Genomic DNA, 14,726 nt, shown 5'->3' with positions numbered 1-14,726 from the left:
TGGGAACTGGGAGTGCAATACACAGCAATACACAGTGCAGTACAGTTTCTTGAACCATCATCACTGCCTCCAAGGGTCTACACTGGCAGGAAACTGAAGTCAGAATCTGTTGGGGTCTCAAGCCCAATGCTAGCCCCTGACCAGCAAGGGCAGCACAAGCACTCCCTAATAAGGCGAACGGGAAGGGTAAGGTCGATGGGTCAAGAACACACCACAAGCACCTGTGAGTTCTGTCGAAGCAGGAACCACTTTATTGAGGAAGTATACAGGCTTATAAGGCCTACGAAGGACATGCACAGTAGGGGAGCCAGTCAGCGGAAAGGTCACGCAGGCATGGGTGGACCATGCACAAGGGTACCTTAAGTAAAGTATCGGGATCACTCACTGTCCGCGTGTCCGGAACTAAAGCAGACCTATTCCTGTCTGTGGTCTGATCTTACTTAGCTTAGCCGCAGCAGCCACAGACACGCCCCTCGAACATCAGCCATTGTAATGGAGATTTTAGACAATGGCCAACAAAAATCTGTTAATTGAGCTCAGGAACTTACTTGGGGATGTGAGCATCTGAACTGCTAGCCTAAACACCTCTTCCCTGCTTCTAAGGTTTATATGGTGATGCAAAAACCAATAATAGTCAATACAATATTGGAGAACACATAAGATCGATACTGCTGAGCTTTCAGAATACATATAAAGCCACTCTGATCAAAACAATTCAAAACTGTGGAACTGGTGAAAGCATAGATAGGTATATCACTGCAACAGATTAGAGTCAATTGATCTTTGAAAACACAGTAAAGGAAATTCAGTGGAGAAAGGGTCATCCTTTCAACAAATTGTGCAGAAACAGCAAAATATCCACATGCAACAAACAAACCTAGATGCAAACCTAATACTTTTAATAATGAAGAATCGATCACAGATGTTAAGTGTCCAGTACAAAACTAGACACTTTTTGGAAGGCAAAACTGAAGGAATTCTATGTAATTTTGAGTTTGGCAATAACATTTTAGATACATCACCAAAGCATGAGCCATGAAAGGAAATTTTGACCAAATGGACTTTATAAAAATTAAAAGCTTCTGTTTTGCAAAAGCCAGTATTAGAGAAAAGAGTCACACATGCACAGACAGAAAATATTTATAAAACATCTGATAAAGGCCTTGATTCCAAAATATGTAAAGAATTCTTAAAACTCTACAAACAACCCAATTTGAAAATGGGTAAAGGATGTGAATAGACCACTCAGCAAGGAAGATGCACAGTGGTAAATAAGCATATGAAAAGCTGGGCAGCATCATATGTCATTAGACAACTGCATATTAAAACAATGAGATCCCACTGTACTCCAGGTTGGGTTGGCTAAAAGCCAGCATACACAAGAGCAAATGCTTATGAGGACTGGGAATGACAAGAATTCTTGTTTTTGCTGGTGGAAATACACAGTGATACAAAGTGACACAGCTACTTTGGAAAACAGTTCCGCAGTTTCTTACAAAGCTAAACATAGCCTTTGTGTAGAATCCAACAATTGCACTCCTTGGCATTCACCCAAAGGAATTGAAAACCTCCATCCACAGAAATGTTCAGCACATACATTTACATTTAGTAAATTTACTTACAAGTGTTTACAGTAGCTTTAGCAATAAATGCCAAAACTCGGAAGTGATCAAAATTTCCTTCAGTAGGTGGAGAAATAACACAAATATATCTATATACTGAGCTAGTATGCAGGATTAAAAAAAAAAGTTACTGAGCCACAGAAAACATGAAGGAAGCTTAAGTGCATTTGGGTAAGTGAAAAAAGATAGTCTGAAAATGCTATACAGTGATAGATTCCAAGTTAGTACCATGTAAAAAAGGTAGAAAATGATCAGCGTTTTCTCAGACTTAGGAGCTGGAGGAGGGTTGTCTAGGTGGAATCCAGGGGCCTTTCAAGGCAGGAAGCAGTGAAGTGACTTGGGATGATACTGTAGTGATTGATACATGAAATCTATCAACCCAAACCCACAGAAGAGCATAACACAAAGAAGGATCCCTAATGCAAACTGTTAATAATATTCCCGTACAAGACCAGTTTCTGCTAATAATAACTGATAGAATTAAAAAGGAGAGAACGATCCAACATGGGGAGCCGGATACACAGCAGACTCATAGAATGGCAGATGCCCTAAACAACACTTTGGCCTCAAAATGAGCCCTTCAGGCATTCGAATCTGGCTCAAAAGCCCATGAGAGTATTTCAGGCATGGAAAGTCAAGACACTGTGGCAAAAAAAAAAAAAAAACTAAATGAAAGATCTCTCTGGGTGAGATTCTAGCAGAAAGAACGGGCCATCAAAGGAGGTACCTTTCTCTGAAGGGAGGAGAGAACTTCCACTTTGATTATGGCCTTGTCTAAATAAGGTCAGAGTTTGTGGACTCAAGAGGCTTCCATAGCCTTGGCAGCTCATGACAAGAGCCTAGGGAGATTACTAACGTCATAAATAAGAGTGTCAATTGTTAAATCAACAACAGGAGTCACTGTGCATTTACTCCCCATGTAGAATCTCTGTCTTTAATGTGTTGTACTATGTGAATTAACGGTAAAACTAGTATACAAACAGTACTTTATACTTTGTGTGGGTGCAAACTATTGAAATCTTTACTTAGTATATACTAAGTTGATCTTCCGTATATAAAGATAATTAAAAATGAATCTTAATGAAGAATGGGATGGGAAAGGGAGTAGGAGATGGGATGATTTGTGGATGGGAGGGTAGTTATGGGGGGAAAAAAAACCGCTATAATCCAAAAGTTGTACTGTGGAAATTTATATTTATTGAAGTTTAAAAAAAATACACCTGTATTGATTGATCAATTGTAATAACACAAATGTAGTACTTCGTTACTTTTTAAAAAATGCTTTCTGTTTTTTGTTTCAGCAATGCAGCATTTTAATAACAAAGCTATATGTAAGAGAGTATGCCTATGAGCACTTTATATTCTAAACTAAATTTCACTATAAATCTAAATCTGCTGTTTTAGAAGTCTATTCATTTAAAAACAGAAAAGATAATTTTCATAACAAGAAGTTCCCCTTATAGACTGGAAAGTAACGGAGAAAGGAAAATATATGGTCATAATATCAAAGGACTGAGAACAAACCACTGAGAACAAAAAGCTATTCATTGGGTTCTAGTCCCGGTCCGGGCGCCGGATTCTGTCCCGGTTGCCTCTCTTCCAGGCCAGCTCTCTGCTGTGGCCCAGGAATGCAGTGGAGGATGGCCCAAGTGCTTGGGCCCTGCACCTGCATGGGAGACCAAGAGAAGCACCTGGCTCCTGGCTTCGGATCAGCACAGTGCGCCAGCCACAGCGACCATTGGAGGGTGAACCAACAGAAAAAAAGGAAGACCTTTCTCTCTGTCTCTCTCTCTCAATGTCCACTTTGCCTGTCCAAAAAAAAAAAAAAAAAAAAAAAAAAAAAAACCTATTTATTGAAGATGGTATTTCAGAGACCAGAATTTTGGCGTAGTTAGTTAAGCCACTACCTGTCATGCCTGCATCCCATATAGGTGCCAGTTTGTGTCCCAGCTGCTCCACTTCCAGTCCAACTCCCTGCTAATGACTTCAGAAAAGCAGCAGAAGATGGCCCAAGTGTTTAGATCGCTGCCACCCACATGGGAGACCTGGATGGAGCTTCTGGCTCCTGGCTTTGGACCGGCCTCCAAGCTAGCTGTTGCTGCCACCTGGGGAATGAACCAGCAGATGGAAGATTCTCTCTCTCTTTCTCTCTGAATTCTTAAATAAATAAATAAATCTTAACAAAAACAAAAACACTGTACTTCACTGCACTGACAGAAGGGGGCACCCTTTAACTAGGTACCTTGTAAAAAGTATCTCAAATTTCCTTGAGGTAAATAGACAAGAGCAAACTGTACAGAATTGTTATATGAAGGAAACAGAAAACATGGCCATCTCAGCTGTGAGCCTCCTGCCACTCCATAAATCCGTATGAAGGAGAGGTAAACCACAACACTGCACTCCAAACTGGAAAAATTGATCTGAACACTGAAAACAGTTAGGTTTTCTCAATAATTTTTAAGAAATCCTTAGGAGCTGAAGCAAAAATATCAAATGAAAAGCCACAAGAAATATCCTGACATCGAACTTCCCCCAAACAAGATGCAAAGGGATGATACAAATAAAAAACAAAACACTTTAAGGAGTATGCACTTAATATGTATGTGAACAATGGCTTTTATTTGCATTAAGGCTATTCTTTGGATATCAAGGCTATAAGAAAATCATTTTAAACATAGCAGAATCCAAGGAATTTGTGCCCAGGTACCATCAGTGAAGAATCTCTTAGAAGGTAATCATCCCAACAGAAGACTCTTGAGAATTTTGCAAAAAGACGAAAAGATTGAACAAATAGGGGTATGCCTTTTGCACAGCAGTTAGGATGCTATTTGGGACATCTGCATCTCATTTGAAGTGCCTGCATTTGAATCCCTACTTAGGATCCTGGCTCCCTCCTGATGTGCACCCTAGGAGGCAGCAAGTGATAGAACTTAAGTACCTGGGTCCTGGCCACCTGCATGACAAATCTAGATTGAATTCTGGGCTGCTGGCTTCATCCTGGCTTTGCAGGTTTTTGGGAGAATAAACCAAAATATAATGGATGATCTTGCTCTAGCTCACTTTCTGTTTCTCTGTCAAATAAAAAAAAATAATTACAAAATGGTTTAAAAGATTGAATTGTAAAATGGTTTAAATAGATTGAACAATAACTACATGTAATGTGGATACTTGGAACAAAGTTTCTCATTGGTGGAGAGAAGTTAAAATATGGAAAGGAGGAAAACGGAGATGAACCTGTGAGGTTGGTTTGGATTAGGAGGTCTTGGTATAAATTCCTATCAAGTACAGGGTCAGTTTTTAGAAATGTTATACCAGCTTCAAACAAAAAAAGAAGAAAAAAATTAATTATGCTATTTTAAATATATCATAGATCTCATATCAGAATATGGGGTGCATACGATATCACCATATGCTTATTAATAAATTCCCAATATTAATAAGCCTGTGTGGGTTCTTGCCTAATAGAGAATTCTAAATACTGGCCTAAATGAATGAGGCAGCATGATAAGTTTTTAAGCTTTTTATTCAGTGAGAGAAATGCATAGGACCGTGAGGGCCCTATCTAAAAGAGAAAGGGATCTGGATTCATATGGAGTACTTGGAGCCAGCCATGTGGAGGAGCATGTAGGCCAGAAAGCATGGGGTGGGTGGCCCGAAGGCCAAGTGCCCTGGAGGCGCAGAGGCAGCAAGCAGGGCAATGGCAAAAGGCCAAAGAAAGGGAAGGGCTGGGCACACTGTGTCCCAGGCTTTTAATCCACTTCCAAAAGGGAGTGGCTAATTAACCTGTGGCACACGGGCCAGTGTGGTCAGATAGTGCCAAGAGGTCACACAGGAGCATGGTGAGGCGTGGTCTTCCGGTTCACAAACCTGATCAATTTTATCCTGTATGCCTGCCTACATCAGATCTAGATATTAAGTCAACAAAAGAACTGTGTAAGACTTCTACAGTGAAAACTACAAAACATTGCAGAGGGGTGGGCATTTGGCCTAGTAGTTAAGACATTGGATGGGACACACATCCCATATTCATGTACCCCGCTTTGAGTTCTGGTTCTTTCCCCAATTCTAACTTCCTGCTAATACCCTGGAAGGCAGCAAGGGACAGCTCAAGTACTTGGGTCTGTGCCATTTACAGGAGAGACCTAGACTGAGTTCCCAGCTCCCAGCCTCAGCCTAGTCATAGCGGGCTTTTGGGGAGTGAACTAGTGAATGGGAGCTCTCTGACTGTCTCTCTTTCTCTCTGTCTTTCTGCTTCTTAATAATTTAAAAAGTCCTGGGGCTGGTGTTGTGGCGCAGTGGGTTAAGCTGCTACCTGCAATACCAGCATCCCATGTGAGCACTGGTTCGAGTTTTGGATGCTCCACATGTGATTCAGCTCCCTTCTAATATACCTTAAGAAAGCAGCAGAGGATGTCCCTAGTACCTGGACAACTGCCTCCCACATGAGCTACCCAGATGGAGTTCCAGGTTCTTTGGCTTCAGCCTGGCCTCCTAGTCATTGAGGCCATTTGAGGGAGTGAACCAGCAGATGAATTATCTCTCTCTCTCTGTAACTCTGCTTTCAAGTAAATAAATCAATCTTAAAAAAATCTAAATAAAACTCCACAACATCAAAACAAACAACCCACTTAAGAGATGGGCTAAAGACCTCAACAGACATCTTTCCAAAGAAGAAATCCAAATGGCCAACAGACACATGAAAAAGTGTTCAAGATCACTAGCACCCCAGGTTCTTGTCCCGGTCGCGGTGCCAGATTCTGTACCGGTTGCTCATCTTCCAGTTCAGCTCTCTGCTGTGGCCCAGGAATGCAGTGGAGGATGGCCCAAGTGCTTGGGCCCTGCACCCGCATGGGAGACCAGGAGGAAGCACCTGGCTCCCGGCTTCGGATCGGCGCAGCGCGCCAGCCATAACAGCCATTTGGGAGGTGAACCAATGGAAGAAAGACCTTTCTCTCTGTCTCTCTCTCTCTCTCATTGTCTAAGTCTGCCTGTCAAAAAAAAAAAATAATAATGGATTTATTGAGTTATTAAAGCAAAGACAGAGGAGTAATCTAAAGGAACAAAACAGAATCCATATTCATAGCCAAACAATTATGCTCCCCTAATTTGTAATAGAAAAATGACATTATAATGCAGGAAGGAAAGAATTGCCTTTTTGTTTTGTTTAAAGATTTTATTTATTTATTTGAGAGGTAGAGTTCCAGACAGTGAGAAGGAGAGACAGAGAGAAAGGTCTTCCTTCTGCTGGTTCACTCCCCAGATGGCCGCATCAGCCGGAGCTGCGCTGACCCAAATCAAGGAGCCAGGTGCTTGTTCCTGGTCTCCCATGTGGAGGCAGGGGCCCAAGGACTTGGGCCATCTTCTACTGCTCTCCCAGGCCATAGCAGAGAGCTGGATTGGAAGAGGGGCAGCCGGGACTAGAACCAGCACCCATATGGGATGCCGGTGCTGCAGGCGGAGGATTAACCTAGTGCGCCACAGAGCTGGCCCCAAGAATTGTCTTTTTGAAAAACAAAGCTAGGTCAAGTGTGTAATGTATGGGTGGGGGGGAAGCTCTCTTGGTCCCTATCTCAATCTAACACAACTATCAAAGCTAAGTGTTTTATGGATGTGAATTTAAGGCAGGGAAAAATTCCACACGCGTTGTTGCAAATGAAAGTATTTAATTCTTTTTCATTACTGATTAAAATTATGTGTATGTGAATATATATCACATTCTTTTTCCATTCATCCATCAATGAACACTTAGATGGATTCCATATTTTGGCTGTTGTGCAATAAACATATGAGTGCAGGTATCTCTTTCATGTGCTGATTTCATTTCTTTTACATGCACACCCAGAAGTTGGGTAGCTGGGTCATATGGTAGATCTATTTTTAGTATTTTGAGGAACCTCTGCATTGTTCTCCGTAATAGCTGTACTAATTTGCATCCCCACTACCAGGGCATAAGTGCTCTGTTTTCTCTACATCCATACCAGTATTTGTTAGTTTTTGTCATTTTGATAATAGTCATTCTACTCAGAGTGAGGTGATACCTCATTGTGGTTTTGATTTGCATATCCTTGGTGGCTACTGATACTGGACATTTTTTCTTGTATCTATTGGTGATTTATATTTCTCGAGAAATCTCAATTCAGATCCTGTGCCCATTTCTTAACTGGTTTGTTTTCTGATTTTTGTTGAATTTTTTTTGAGTTGCTTATCCATTCTGAGTGTTAATCCTTTTTCAGATGAATAATTTGCAAGAACTTTCTCCCATTCTGTGAGTTGTTTCTTCACTTGTTTTCTTTGCCGTGCGAAAGCTTCTTAGTTTGATATAATCCCATTTGTCTCATTTTGTTTTTGTTGACTGTGTTTTGGGGGTCTTATCCAAAAAAGTGCTGAAGACATTGATGACCTGAAATGTTTCCTCTATTCTCTTCTAGTCCTTTTATAGCTTCTGGTCTTGCAAGCAAACTTCAATATCCTGTGTGTGGATATCCAGTTTTTCCATGACGACATATTAAACAGACTGTCTTTTCCCTGGTGCATGTTCTTAGCACTTTTGTCAATAATCATTTCACTGTAGATACTTGGATTCATTTCTGGGATCTCTATTCTGTTCCCTTTATCGATGTGTCTGTTTTCATTGCCAATGTCATGCTGTGTAGGTTACAGTAGCCCTATAGTATGTCTTGAAATCTTGTATTGTGATGTTTCCTTTGTCCTTTTTTGTTCAGAATTGCTTAGGCTTTTGTGCTTCCATGTGAATTTTAGGATCCATTATAATAATTCTCTACCATGAATTACCCATTATTCATATCTTCAAGATTCTGTTCTTGAAACTCTCTTTCTCACTTTTCTTTTGAAAAATAACTTCACTGGGAACTGTGTTCCTAACATAAAGAGAGTTGACCTGAGCTGCTTTTACTCTACAACTTATTTATAACCTTGGAAAACTTAGGGTAAACTTATGTTTAAACAGTGTATTAGTTACAGTCACAATTAATATGTTTCATAAGTCTTCAGGATCAAGCAATAGGATCTAATTGCTAATTTGGGAAAAAAGAGCATAATAGGGAAACAATATTTATTGCATGCTTTAAAGATTAACAATTAGATCTTTTTTTTTTTTTTAGAAAAATTTAGAGGGATTCTACTTGAAAAGGCATCAAGTATGGGGGCCGGCGCCCTGGCTCACTTGGTTGGTCCTCCTCCTGCGGTACCAGCATCCCATATGGGCACTGAGTTCTAGTCCCGGTTGCTCCTTTTCCAGTCCAGCTCTCTGCTGTTGCCTGGAAGGGCAGTGGAGGATGGCCCAAGTGCTTGGGCTCCTGCACCCACATGGGAGACCAGGGAGAGGCGCCCGGCTCCTGGCTTTGGATTGGTGCAGCGCTGGCCGTAGCGGCCATTTGGGGAGTGAACCAATAGAAGGAAGACCTTTCTCCCTGTCTCTTTCTCTCACTTTCTATAACTCTACCTGTCAAAAAAAAAAAAAAAAAAAAAAAGGCGGCCGGCACCGTGGCTCACTTGGCTAATCCTCCGCCTTCGATGCCAGCACCCCGGATTCTAGTCCCAGTTGGGGTGCCGGATTCTGTCCTGGTTGCTCCTCCTCCAGTCTAGCTCTCTGCTGTGGCCTGGGAAGGCAGTGGAGGATGGCCCAAGTGCTTGGGCCCTGCACCCGCATGGGAGACCAGGAGGAAGCACCTGGCTCCTGGCTTCAGATCGGTGCAGCGCACCGGCTGTAGCGGCCGTTTGGGAGGTGAACCAATGGAAGAAAGACCTTTCTCTCTGTCTCGTTCTCTCACTGTCTAACTCTGCCTGTCCAAAAAAAAAAAAAAAAAAGAAAGAAAAAAAGAAAAAAAAGGCATCAAGTATGATGAAGAATAGTATATTGAGCATATTATCTGACAAAGTAACAAGTAACTATTAAAATATGTTTATCCCATGTTTCTTTTAAAATATTTATTTATTTGAATAATAACATGACAGAGAGAGGGAGAGACAGAGACAGAGACAGAGAGAGCAAGGGCGAGAGCGAGAGCAAGAGAGAGAGAAAGAGAATTTTGCATCCACTGGTTCATTCCCCAAATGACTGCAACGAGAAGGTCTGGACCAGGCCAAAGCCCTGTGCCAGAAACTCCACCCTGTCTCACATGGAAGGCAGGAAACTGAATACTTGGGCCATCTTCCATTGCCTTCTTAGGGGCATTAACAGGAATCTGGATGCAAAGTGGTGCAGCCATGAGATGAAGTGCTGGCATCACAAGTGGTGGCTTAACCATTTCTGCCATAATACTGGCCCTGACCCCGTATTTCTTGAGTTGTGAACACCTTATACAACAAAATATAATTTTCAACACTTATTAGTACTTCTCTCACTTAAGCAGTAACACACAAACTTACTTAAGATTGCATTGGTGTATATTATTGGATGGTTTGTCTTTGTTGACTTACCCGAGAAGGACATCAAGCATGGCACAAAGTGTAGCTTTGGCAATTGGGTATTTCTGGAAATTCAGTCCAGTGCTTCAGCACTCTCCTCAGTTCTTTGATTCACTTAATAGTCTGCAATACTTGATTTTCTACTTAAATTAAGGTGTATTCTTGCCTTTGTAACTGAAATGCCAAGCCTAGCAATGGTTTTCAAATGAAAGCCCTTAGGTCAATTAGATTGAAATAGGTAATAACTCCTTAGGCTGGACTTGGAAAAAGAGTCATCACAACAGTAATTCTCATATTGTACTGAATTGCTTATCATTCTGTGTTGTTTATTTAGTAGATCATTAAGGGCTTACTATATGCTTGGCACTGGGATTAAGATATGATCACAAGCTATTTCTCTCTCAAAGAGTCCCTCTCACTTCAACAATTCTACTTCAGTGGAATCGCTAAGCTTTTGATGTTATTTCTTTTTTAATCAGTCACAAAAGCGCTCTATTTTTTTCTGCCTTAACTAATTTCGATTCTATATCCATAATTAACCCTTCCCTTGATCCTTCTACCTCTGAATTTCCCTGGAAAGACTTCAACATTCAGATAAATCTAGATTTTCCTTACCCTTATTCTTCTCTCTCAGGACACACATCAGAATTCCTTGAGTATCTTAAAAAAAAAATCCTCTAGACCATCATCCCAGATCAGTCAAAATCTTGAGGATGAGGAGGGCCCGAGACATTGGTAAGTTCTCAACTTCTCTGAGGTGACTCCAGTGTATAGCCTGAATAGGGAACCACTGGCCTAATTTATTTGGCACCCAAACAGCTGGATATGGTAGAAGAAAACCATTCAATTGCCTTGACCTGTTCACTTGAATCTGATGACCAATGAGCACTCATTTTCCAGTTCTTCAAGATGACTTTCACTTCTCTTTCTTCAACTGCTTCCCTTCCTTAACTTCAACTGATGGCCTTTACAGAAAACAAGTGAACATTCATTGCATGCTTATGTGCTCAGTACTAATGTTCTGCATGCTTTCAAATACTAACTCATTTAATCTTCTCTGCTCGCTAGAGTAGGAGCCATGAAACAGCTCCATTTTCAAGATGAAGAAACTGAGAAATAAAAAAGTTAGAATATTACTCAAAGTCACACATCTAGTACCTGAAGGAATCTGTGTTTAAATTTATAATCTATATCTCATCTTGCAGTACCACCTCTCCTGGGGTATGAAACAGAGAAAAAGAGTTACCTTTATCTCTAACTCTCACATTTACCAGTTGATCTACATCTGCACCCTTGGCTTCTGTTTCCTCACCTTTCACAATGGGTGGCCCTGTTTACTCCAGACTGTGGATCCTGTCCCATCTCATACAACAGATCTTCAAAAAGTTTGTGAAAAATGGGCATTATCTTTTAATTCCATTTCCATGTGAACTTTATGCAGTATCACCCTGTACTTAAGGATTTGTTAGCTGTAATGATCCCCTTTCCTTAAGCATGATGAACTTCCCCTTTACACCTTAGCTCATTCCCAACAGGCTATAAATATGCTCCAGGATCTACTCTTCCATTAGTTCAGATCTTGCAAGGAGAAGGTCCAAGACAAGAGTTAGACAAGAGTTAGACACAGTTTCCAAAGGGCAGCCACATAAGAGGTAGCAGTACAGGGCAGGCCAGAAAGATCTTAGCATTTACCTCCTGACATGGCAGTGTTATCTCCAGGTAGACCTGTCCTGAGCTAGGTCCCCATGTTGAGGAGTGGGGGACACATGGGGTAGGGGCCTCTCTCCTGTGACTGCAGGAAACCAGCTGAGCAGCACTATAATGATACCAGTGGTGCTCATTGAGCACTTCTCAGGGCAGGAATGGGAAGAGGGTGCTACAGAGGCTCGAGATGATGACTACTTCAACTTATATGGAAATATTTCAGTATTTTATAGTCATCACAGCTATAGCAATGAAGTCCAGCCAAATCTGAGACCTGAACATATCACTCTTAGAACAGTGTACATCCAAAGCCTCCTCTTCCACTGTGTCTTGGGGAAAGAGATTTCAGAAATTTTCTCAAACATGGGTCCAAATCAATTTCTTTGGCAGAACCTTGAGGCTTTGCGTAACTCCTTTGTGGACTGTCTTGATTGTGCAGAAGTACTAAAATCTCCCCAGTTCTCAAGGACCTGCTGTATTTATCTTTTCTAGCTTATCCCAAGAGCTCAAGGAGGCCACACTGTTTAGGCAGAGTCTCAGAAGTAGCATGGAAAAGAGACTGGAAAGGGGCAAGACTATAGGCATGATCTCAAATCTAAGTTTCAGCTGAGGAGGGATTTAACAAGGAGTGCTGTGGGAGGAGAGACAAGATTCAACAGCTCTTTTTAAATTATCATTTGGAGTGAAAGGGAGATTAAGTTGAGTCAAATTTCTAAGCTGAGAATGTCATTTATAGACAGACATAGTTGATGGTTGTGATAAGGGGTCTCACCTCTCTGCCCCAAGTTTATTTATTAGAAGAATGAGAGTAATAATTGTACCTATATGATGGTGTTACTTTGAAGATTAAATGGGATGATGCATGTGAAGTGTTTAAATCAGGGACTGGTACACAGTAAGTTCTTAATGAATGGAGCCAGAAATGTTAAATAATTTACCCAAGCCATACAATTAGATAAGTGATGAAGTCTGGATTCAAGCACATCAGTTGGAATCTGGTCACTTCACCTGATATAGGACGGAAACAATCAGAAGGGGCACCGGCTTGCGGTGTAGCTATGGTGGTGAGCTTGGGTTTGGACGGGGAAATGTTGATGTGGAGCAGGAAGGGGAGGTCTAGTTGGATACATGGGTGTATAGCTTGAAGAGATGTTGGCCAGGGACACCCGTTTCCCCACAGTCATCCCTCAGAGTATGTGAAGCTGTATTCATCAAGGGTGCACTACCTAATAGATATCTGACAAATTGTATTAATAAAATTGTGTGACCAACATGGTGGTTAAATTCTTTAAGTGATTTTCATCATGTGTTTTTATTTGATCATTGGTATCTTGCCACATTTTTTATGATGCCATAGAAGTGCTAACCATAATAGAAATGTATATCTAAGAAACATTATAATCAGTTTAATGTTTAAAGGTTTCTATGTTAAAAATGACCCTATTAAGAAATTAACTTTCAGTCAAAATAAATTTCTGAATTTCATTGCCTTCAACTATGAGCAATTGTTTCAACTCTTTAAATATACTGAATTATTTGTTCCTTAACATTATTTAAATAACAGATTTTTTTTAAAAAAGATTTATTTATTTATTTGAGAGGTAGAGTTACAGACAGTGAGAGACAGAGAAAAAGGTCTTCCATCTGCTGATTCACTCCCCAAACAGCTGAAACTTGACAGATCTGAAGCCAGGAGCCAGGAGCTTCTTCCAGGTCTCACACTGGGTGCAGGGGCCCAAGGACTTGGGCCATCTTCTACTGCTTTCCCAGGCCAAAGCAGAGAGCTGGATCAGAAGAGGAACAGCTGGGACTAGAACTGGAGCCCATATGGGATGTTGGCGCCGCAGGTGGAGGATAAGCCTACTGCACCACAGCACTGGCCCCTAAAGAAAAGAGTTTTATTTTGGGTTGTGTCCGAGTTGAATGGGTGAAAAATCTTCTGTTTTCAACGTTCAACCTTGTTTGCTTTGGAACATCACCACCTTGGGCCTCCAGCAAAATACTCTACTACACTGTTAGTGTGAGGTTCTTGGTTCATATGTCAGAAATCTAAGATGGAACAAAACAAGTGCATTTTATATCATCTGACAACAATTTATGAAGACAATGGCAGGGATGGTTCATTGTTCAAATATGGCTTGCCAAATGTTTTTGTATGGCCCACAAACTGTATTTATGTTTTAAATATTTACATTTTGAATGTTCAGAAAAAATAATAATAGTATTTCATGACATGTGAAAATTATATAAAGTAAAAATTTCATTTTACTGACAAAAAGTCATGCTCACTGATTTACATGTTGTCTATAGCTGCTTTCAACTGCTTAACTGTGGCAGTTAAGTACCTGCAACAAAGACTGCACATGGTACACTCATTGTTTTGCTGTACTGTTCAGCAACATACAGAGGGATACTATTGTAACTGCACATTGTTTCAAATGCCAGATGTATCACTGTGCATCTGCATTTTATTAATTTTTAAAATTAGCAGTGCTACAACCAACAGAAAGAGACAGAGAGAGAGATACAAATATCACACTTTCAAGGCACAATAAGATGTGAATTCTTTTGTTATCAAATTAGATAGGAAAGCATTGTGTCTGTTATGCAGTGAGACTATAATTGTAGTAAAATAATATAAGAGATTAAGCATCCATCACAATTTTCCTAATTCTTAAGAACACAATGGCCAGAAAAAACCAGAAAATTTGAAGCAGAATACCTCATCAAACCACAACTCCTTCACAAAATAAAAGATGAAAATGCAACTGCAACCAAAGTAAGTTTTGAAGTGGTTCATGTGTCAGCCAAGCAAGGACAGACATTTATTTATTTATTTATTTTTAAAGATTTTATTTGAGAGTTAGAATTACAGACAGTGAGAGGGAGAGACAGAGAGAAAGATCTTCCTTCCGTTGGTTCCCTCTCCAAATGACTACAACAAGCCAGAGCTGCACCGATCCGAAGCCAGGA

The sequence above is a fragment of the Lepus europaeus genome, chromosome 4, assembly GCF_033115175.1.
Source record: "Lepus europaeus isolate LE1 chromosome 4, mLepTim1.pri, whole genome shotgun sequence".
Lineage (NCBI taxonomy): Eukaryota > Metazoa > Chordata > Mammalia > Lagomorpha > Leporidae > Lepus > Lepus europaeus.
The sequence above is the reverse complement of the archived record's forward strand: the minus strand, read 5'-3'. Positions refer to the sequence as shown.